This window comes from Primulina tabacum, chromosome 4 (genome assembly GCF_025594145.1).
Source record: "Primulina tabacum isolate GXHZ01 chromosome 4, ASM2559414v2, whole genome shotgun sequence".
NCBI lineage: Eukaryota > Viridiplantae > Streptophyta > Magnoliopsida > Lamiales > Gesneriaceae > Primulina > Primulina tabacum.
Window position 1 is genome coordinate 18977923 of NC_134553.1, and position 8749 is coordinate 18986671.

General features: G+C 38.0%; 1 pseudogene; it reads right to left on the reverse strand.

The window, feature by feature from the left end:
• Positions 1-1376: 1376 nt before the first annotated feature.
• Positions 1377-6554, reverse strand: LOC142541889 (uncharacterized; annotated as a pseudogene).
• Positions 6555-8749: the final 2195 nt, after the last annotated feature.

An 8749-nucleotide genomic window follows, 5' to 3' on the forward strand; every position in this document is an offset into this window, starting at 1 on the left:
TAAAAACAAACCAAAGAGTGAATATAAGAAACAGAAAAGAAATAAATCATTTTAATACTTACATCATAGATTCTTTTGCCTTTATTTTTAATTTCTCCTCCACTTTGAGTATGTGAAATTGTAAGAGAAGATGATCTTGGTTGTGAAGAATTTGTCTGATTGGTGTTAGAATATTGCTCAAAAAGCTTATACAACTTTGTCTTCACAATCAACATCTTCTCTTGGCATTTGATAGGATCATCATCAAGCTTCGAATAAAAAAACTCTAACATAGAAAGCTTTATTCGTGGATCAAGAATAGCCCCAAATGCAAGCACCACGCTATATTGATTCCAATACTTATCAAACTTCTCTTTCATCCTTTTACACATATCACTTACCACCGAATCTTCATTTGACAAGTTCTCATTTAACAAAACCTCAATCTTCCAAACTTGCATGAAGTACAAATTTGATGTAGGATAAGAAGAACCCGAGATCAAATTAGTAGTATCATAAAATGGCTCAAGAAATTCACATATTTTTTCTCCTCTTTTCCACTCTTCAATTGAAGGACAATATTTATAATTATTATCATTCAATTGAAGAGAAGAAAATGCCTTTTTATGTTTGATGGCACTATCCAACATCAAATATGTTGAATTCCAACGAGTAGGCACATCCAATCTCAAGCCGATACCACTGTCAATGTAACCAACTGCTCTCACACATTCTTCAAATTTTCTCATCCTACCCTCTGAGCTTTTCACATACTTGACAGATTCTCTAATTTTATTCAAAGCTACACTAGCTAATTTGAGACCTTCTTGGACAATGAGATTCAATATATGAGCAGAACAACGAACATGAAAAAATTCACCATCACACAACAAGCTATCATGCAACGAGAGTCGTTCTTTCAAAATGCCTTGCATATTATCATTACTAGATGCATTATCCAATGTCAAAGAGAAAACTTTTTTCTCAATCCGCCATTCCTTCAAAAATCCAAACAATTTTGATGCCAATTCGACTCCTGAGTGTGGAGGAGGCATATGAGCAAAGCTAAGTATTTTACTATTCAATTTCCAATCATCATCAACAAAGTGGGCACTCAAGCAAATGTATCCCTCACTAGTGCATGCAGTCCATACATCTGAAGTTAAACAAATTCTATTTTTTATGTTGGCCAAAGTTTGACTAAGTTTCTCTTTCTCTCTCATGTAGATTCTTGAAATGTCGGAAACAAGAGTATTTCTAGAAATACAAAGCACATCAGGATTTATATATTTAACCCAAGCTCTAATACCATCATATTCGATAAAAGAAAATGGCAAATCATGCTTAATAACAGCAGCAGCTAATAACTCACGTGAAATTTTTTGATCTATTTCTTTTTACCTCATGTTCCCATCATGATCAATAATCATTTGTCCAACATCATGAAATTTTACCATTTTGCAATTTTGAAGATGACGCCCTAATGTAGAAGTCCCGTATTGTTTTCCCCCACATTTATACTCTTTCTTGCATGCCTTACATTCGCCTCTTTGTATACCATCTTGGCCAATCTCTTTTTTCGTAAAATAATTCCAGACATCAAAATATTCTTTAGGTTTTTTTGATGTAGCTTCCTCCTGACCATGCTTGTTGTTTCCAATTTCCTCATATTCATCTATGCTAATACTTTGGTTTATGGTAGAATCCATAATCTACAAATACAATAGTGAAAAATATTAGTAACTTCAATAATTTCAATCACAACATTTTCCAAGCAATCTTCATTCACGCCTTTTTGATCAAAAAAAAATTTCAGATATAAGAGGTCATGAGTGGCCTTTGTCGCCTTATGCCCCACGTGCATGCCCACAATACAAATTCCGAGTGTATATTCTGTATCTTCAGCTTACAAGTGTGTAGGGTCTTATAAAAATATAAAGCTATTTATAGTGCCTTCTGTGATAAGCACGAGCTTTAGGGGGAAGTGGTTTCAGCACCTCTGATGCCCAAAATGATCATATACAAATTGGTGTCATACTTCGAAACCAAAAGAAAGAAGAAGTGGACTACTTCGTAGACAATAGTTCACCAAATTAATATCAAGTAGGATCAGACACCCTATTAAGATTAAAAATGAGGATATCGAACTTAAAGTTTGCATACAATACAACATACAAATTGACTTGAGTGATTCTTGATGTATTGGAAAGCTAAAAAAGAGGTCCAGTTTACATGTTTACTTTTTCTCTGAAAACTGAACCAATACAGTGAATAATTTTAAGAAATAAGAATCTCTATCTCTTTGCAAAAATAGCCGTTGTTTAGTGTGGTAATTTTTTTTGGAAGAAAATTAACACTGCTCCAGGGGATTGGATGGGGCTACTTAGTTAACGGTTGATACCCCTTGTCTGCCGAGGAGCAGCTGTATGAAAAGCAACTATACTAAGATTTGACTAATCTTGATAAGTCATCTCTGGACAAGAAATTCCGATGAGCGAACAACCATACATAGATAGGGTCCATAGGGATGACAATTAGGTCGGGTCTAAACCCGACCGTGAATTAAACTCATGGGGTCCCAAGCGGAATCACTGAGGAGAAACTATACGTCGATGAAGATTCTACGTAGAACTACGCACACACTTCAGAGAAAGGAGAACCACAGAGTCACAGAGATTAAAAAAAAAGCACAGAGATTCGAAAAAAAGAAGAAGCTTACATAAGAGAGACGAGAGTGATGGAACGATGGAGCCGCAGGAGAGTGATGGAGATTGGAGCCGCGCAAGAGGTGATGGAGCGAGGCGTAGAAATTACGTGATTCAGATTCTAATTTCTACCCTACCCTAGGTCCCTAATTTAGCGGGCCAGCCCGCCCCGTCTTGGCCCGCAACCCAAACGGGTTGAGCCCGTCTGGCCCGTCTCTAAATGGGCTACTAATTTATCAACCCAACCCGCTCAATTTTGATAGCGGGGCGGGCCGGCCCGACGGGTCTAACCCAATTTGACAAGTCTAATCGAATCACCCTTCTCAAAGACCATCTTCTTCTTCCCCTTGTCGGCTTGCTTTGTGTATTGTGCGTTCTTCTTTTCAATATTAGCCTTGACCTTTTCATGCAAACTCCTAACAAATTCAGCTTTCTTCTTGCCATCCATATTTAAACTTTTACTCACAGGTAAAGACATCAAATCCAACGGAGTTAAAGGAGTTAAAGGATTAAAACCATACACAATCTCGAATGGCGAATAACTAGTAGTAGAATGCATGCAATGATTATAAGAAAACTCAACAAATGGCAAACAATCTTCACAATTCTGTAAGTTCTTTTTAAGTATAACACGCAAAAGTGTTCCTAAAGTTCTATTAACAACTTCAATTTGTCCATCCGTTTGAGGATGACAAGTTGTAGAAAACAACAACTTTTTGCCAAGTTTAGCCCACAATGTTTTCCAAAAGTAACTCAAAAACTTAACATCACGGTCAGAAACAATAGTCCTAGGCATGCCAAGCAACCTAACGACTTCTCTAAAGAATAAGTCCGCAATGTTAGAAGCATCATCAGTTTTATGAAAGGCTATAAAATGTGTCATTTTAGAAAATCTATCCACAACAACAAATATAGAATCCCTCCTCTTCTTTGTCCTAGGCAATCCCAAAACAAAGTACATAGAAATATCAACCCAAGGTTCACTAGGGACGAGAAGTGGTGTATACAATCCATGTGGTTGTGTCCTAGACTTAGCTTGTCTACAAGTTATGCACTTATCACACACACGCTCAACATCACGTTTCATATGTGGCCAATAAAAATGTTCATGCAAAGCACTCAAGGTTTTTTCCACACCAAAGTGTCCCATCAAACCACCCTCATGTGCTTCCCTAACAAGTAATTCACGAATTGAAGATTTAGGAATACACAACCTATCTTCTCTAAATAAGAAACTATGATGCAAATAAAATTTTTCACGTGGACCATGCATACATGTTTCAAATACACCCTTAAAGTCCTCATCTAGCACATATAATTCTTTCACATGCTCAAACCCCAAAATTTTAGATTTTAAGGTAGAGACAAGTACGTACCTTCGTGATAGTACGTCGGACACTACATTTTCCTTACCTTGTTTGTACTTGATGATGTAGGGAAATGTCTCTATGAACGCCACCCACTTGGCATGCCTCTTGTTCAGCTTCTGTTGCCCCTTAAGGTGTTTTAAGGATTCATGATCTGTATGAATCACAAACTCCCTAGACCTCAAGTAGTGCTGCCACATCTCTAGAGTCCTTAAAAGTGCGTACAACTCCTTGTCATACGTGGGATAGTTCAAGGCGGTTCCATTGAGCTTCTCACTAAAGTACGCTACTGGCCGTCCTCCTTGCATCAACACTCCGCCAATACCTACACCTGAAGCATCACATTCAATTTCAAAAGTGTTAGAAAAATCAGGCAAAACAAGTAAGGGAGCATTAATTAATTTTTGCTTAATAAGATTAAAAGACTTCTCTTGCTCCTCGCCCAAATGGAATAGAACGTTATTCTTAATTACTATCGTCATTGGCGCTACCAATGTGCTAAAATATTTTACAAACCTCCTATAGAAGCTTGCAAGACCATGAAAACTTCGGACTTGACCAACAGTAGTAGGCGTTGGCCAATCTCGAATAGCACTTACCTTGTCCTCATCAACTTGTATCCCCTGTGAACTTACAATAAAACCAAGAAAGACAAGTTTGTTTGTACAAAAATCACATTTCTTAAGATTAGCGTATAAATTTTCAGCTCGCAGTGTGACTAGCACAAGTGTCAAATGTTCAACATGCTCTTCCAGGTTCTGGCTATACACAAGGATATCATCAAAATAAACCACGACAAATTTCCCTATGTAAGCACGCAAGACATGATTCATCAATCTCATAAAGGTACTAGGAGCGTTAGTTAAGCCAAAATCATGACCATCCACTCATATAACCCATATTTGGTTTTAAAAGCAGTTTTCCACTCATCACCTTCTCTCATCCTAATTTGGTGATAACCACTCTTCAAATCAATTTTGCTAAAGACACAAGCACCATGCAATTCATCCAACATATCATCTAGTCTAGGTATGGGATGCCTATACTTAATGGTTATGTTATTGATTGCTCTACAATCTACACACATATGCCATGAGCCATCTTTCTTAGGAACTAATAAAACAGGCACAACACAAGGAGACATGGACTCACGCACAAAACATCTATCTAACAACTCACTTACCTGTCGTTGAAGCTCCTTAGTCTCCTCCGGATTGCTCCTATAGGCTGGACGATTTGGCAATGCACTCCCAGGCACGAAATCGTTTTGGTGCTCGATTCCTCTCAATGGTGGTAAGCCTTGAGGTAACTCCTCCGGAAATACATCTTCAAATTCCTGCAAAAGTGAAACCACAATGATCGGAAGGGACCCGGCTATATCACTTGTGTTATAAAGGATCTCCTTATAAACAATCAACACAAGTGGTTCATGTGTGTGCATCAATCGCTTCAACTCACTCTTTTGGGCCATATATGCTTTTTTCTTGGCCTCTTTCTTCTCATTTTCTATCCACTCATTTTCTTTCCTCTCTTTTCTTTTGTATGGCCGTCTCACTCTTTGATCACTCTTTTTTCAGCCATCTCATATTTTCTTTCAAAGGCCATCTCGCTTTTTAGTTTACTCCTTTTTTTCGGCCACATCTCTTTTATTTTTTTTCAATTGGTCCTCCAACACTTGCTTTGGGGACAGTGGAAGTAAAACAACATATTCCTTCTTGAGAACAAATAAATACCTATTCCTAAACCCATCATGCGTCACCCGCCTTTCGTATTGCCACGGTCTACCCAACAAGATATGACAAGCATGCATTGGCACTACATCACATAAGACCTCATCAATGTACTTCCCAATAGAAAAAGACACCAACACTTGTTTGTTCACCTTTACCTCTGCAAAATCATTCAACCGTTGAAGCCTATATGGTTGATGATGCTTTAACGTAGTTAAACCCAACTTTTCTACCATCTCACTACTAGTCACATTGGTACAAATTCCCCCATCTATGATAAGATTGCAAACCTTGCCACTCACAAAACATCTAGTATGGAACAAGTTTTCCCTTTGGTTAGTCTCCACTTCCTTGACTTGGGCACTCATGATCCGCCTAGTCACTAGTGCTTCACCTACAACCGCCCCATACCCTCATCAGGATCCTCTAATGCAGGCATCTCATCATCATCACCCTCGTTATCACCCTCACTTTGAAACTCATATTCACCATAGTCATTCAAAATCATTACCCTCTTATTAGGACATCGGCTAGCAATATGACCCAACCCTTGACACCTAAAACATTTAGTATCTCTAGAACGATTAAGATTCAGGTTTACCTTGCACTCCTTGCTTAGGCGTTTCTTGCTTGGTCTCAATCTTTGGTTTGGTCACCAATTTACTTTCATCACGTTTTGCCACATTTGGTCGCCAAGAAGATGACGAACTCCCAGTTTGATTGGTGTGGCAAACTCCTCGCCTCTTTAGTTGTTGCTCCACTTTTATGGCCATTTGCACCATCTCGTCTGGATCCAAGTAGTGCCTAAGCTCCATTTGATCATGTATCTCCCTGTTCAAACCACAAAGAAAACGTGCCATCGTCGCCTCACTATCCTCCTTGATATTTGCCATAATCATGACTACTTCCATCTCCTTATAGTAGTCCTCAACACTCTTGACCCCTTGCCTCAAAGTTTGTAGCCTCTTAAACATCTCCCTATAGTAGTGATTGGGCACAAACCTCTTCCTCAAGACCCTCTTCATCTCATCCCAAGTTTCAATGGGTCTCTCATTATACCTCCTCCTAGTGGTCGCTAGTTGATCCCACCAAATGAGAGCATAGTCTAGAAATTCAACCAACCCCAACCTAACCTTCTTGTGTTCGGAGTAGTGGTGGCATTCAAACACAAACTCTACCCTCTTTTTGTTAGAGTAGATGGCCTGCAAACCAACGGTTGGCTAGGAAATTTCTTGACTTAAGTGAAATAAGCAATCTTTATTTTAATATAACTTAACATTTTATGGTCTTGTTATACTTTATCTGTACACCCATGCAAACAGCATAGATAAAGTCCTTGATTATACTTTAATACAAACGAATCGTAATTCGATATTGAAACTCATTTGTAAACACTGCATATTCTAAATTCTTTCCTAGTCGATTCAGCCGCCTAAAATAGGGATAAAGGCCGCTTGAGCTCGAGACTAGCATCTGTGATGTTGTGTAATGCGTTTCTTGGTAAGGGCATAGAGATGTCCAAACATACAGATGGATAGTCATATGATGATTATACCGAACAACCCTCCCTCGGACTTTCCAAGTGGTTATCATTCATCGAGAGGATAAGTCCGTGGTTATGATTGTACACCATTAGTCCTTACGACCCGGGACAACACCGAGGCTCTATATGCTAGGGTTGTGCATTAACTCGTTTACCGGCTCCAGGAGAGTCATAAGATGGCGAGGTTGGGTACAATTGCGACACATATAAGAGCCAGTGCATTGTAGTCGGGGATTCACCGCTCACCTACCGGTGTGGATATCCTATGTGATCTGATGTAATAATAGTGCATGGAATCTCTGGCTAGAGTATGAGATGTACGTTGGAGAAGGAGTTCTCCAATAGTAGACTCGATGCCACTATTATATGTGTCACATAGTTATCGAATTATTATGCAACCCTCGATGAACCAATGGTTGCAGATTTGATCGGGATATATGAGATGAAGGGACCGTACTGTACGTTAATCATAATCGACTGGTTCTTGCAGGCACTATCAGTGATACCTAGGGGATCATGGGACGAAGCTACTAGACGCTCTTACCATGATCCGATGGGTGCAATCAGAAATGAGTTCTGACATTCTTAATCAATGTGTTTATGAAGAGAATGGGGCTAACTAGGGTAAGCCCGAATAAGAATAAATATTATTCTGAATCACAAAGAGTTGTGAACCCACGGCTAGCTGTATCCCTGAACCATTGAGGGTTACACAAGCACAAGATCGTTTGTTCCCGTTGAGAGAATAAATTCAAGGAGTTGAATTTATATTATGATATAGTAAATTCAAGGAGTTGAATTTATGATAATTAAAATTTGAGAAAATAAATTCAAGGAGTTGAATTTATGATATAGTAAATTCAAGAAGTTGAATTTATGAAATTTGGTGAGAATAAATTCAAATGGTTGAATTTATAAAATTTGAGAATTTAATTTATTAAACTAAAAAGTTGGGTTTATTAAATATTAAATTTTGGAGGTGATAAAATTCAAGAAGTTGAATTTATAATTTTAATAATAAATTCAAATGTTGAATTTATAAAGGATTTAATTTATTAAGCTCAATAGTTGAGTTATTAAATAATAAATTAAATATAATGGGAAGTGTGTTTAATGGGCTTGTAGAAGTACAAGTCCAACATACTAAATAATTAAAGTCTTAATGGACTTTGATTAATTAATTAAACTAGTTGGACTAGCCCAATTAATTAATCAAGCTCATTAATGTTAATTAAATGACCCAATTATTATGTTGTGGTAATTAGGTCATGGAGGCTTTATTTAAGTAGGAGACTTAAACCCTAGCCTCCATAACACACCATAATTTCGAAAAGCTCTCCTCCTCTCCTCTCTAAATTTCGGCCACTCCCTTTTGGGGAATAGTTTGAGCCGTCTCTCAAACCTTGATCTCCAACGCAAAACTTC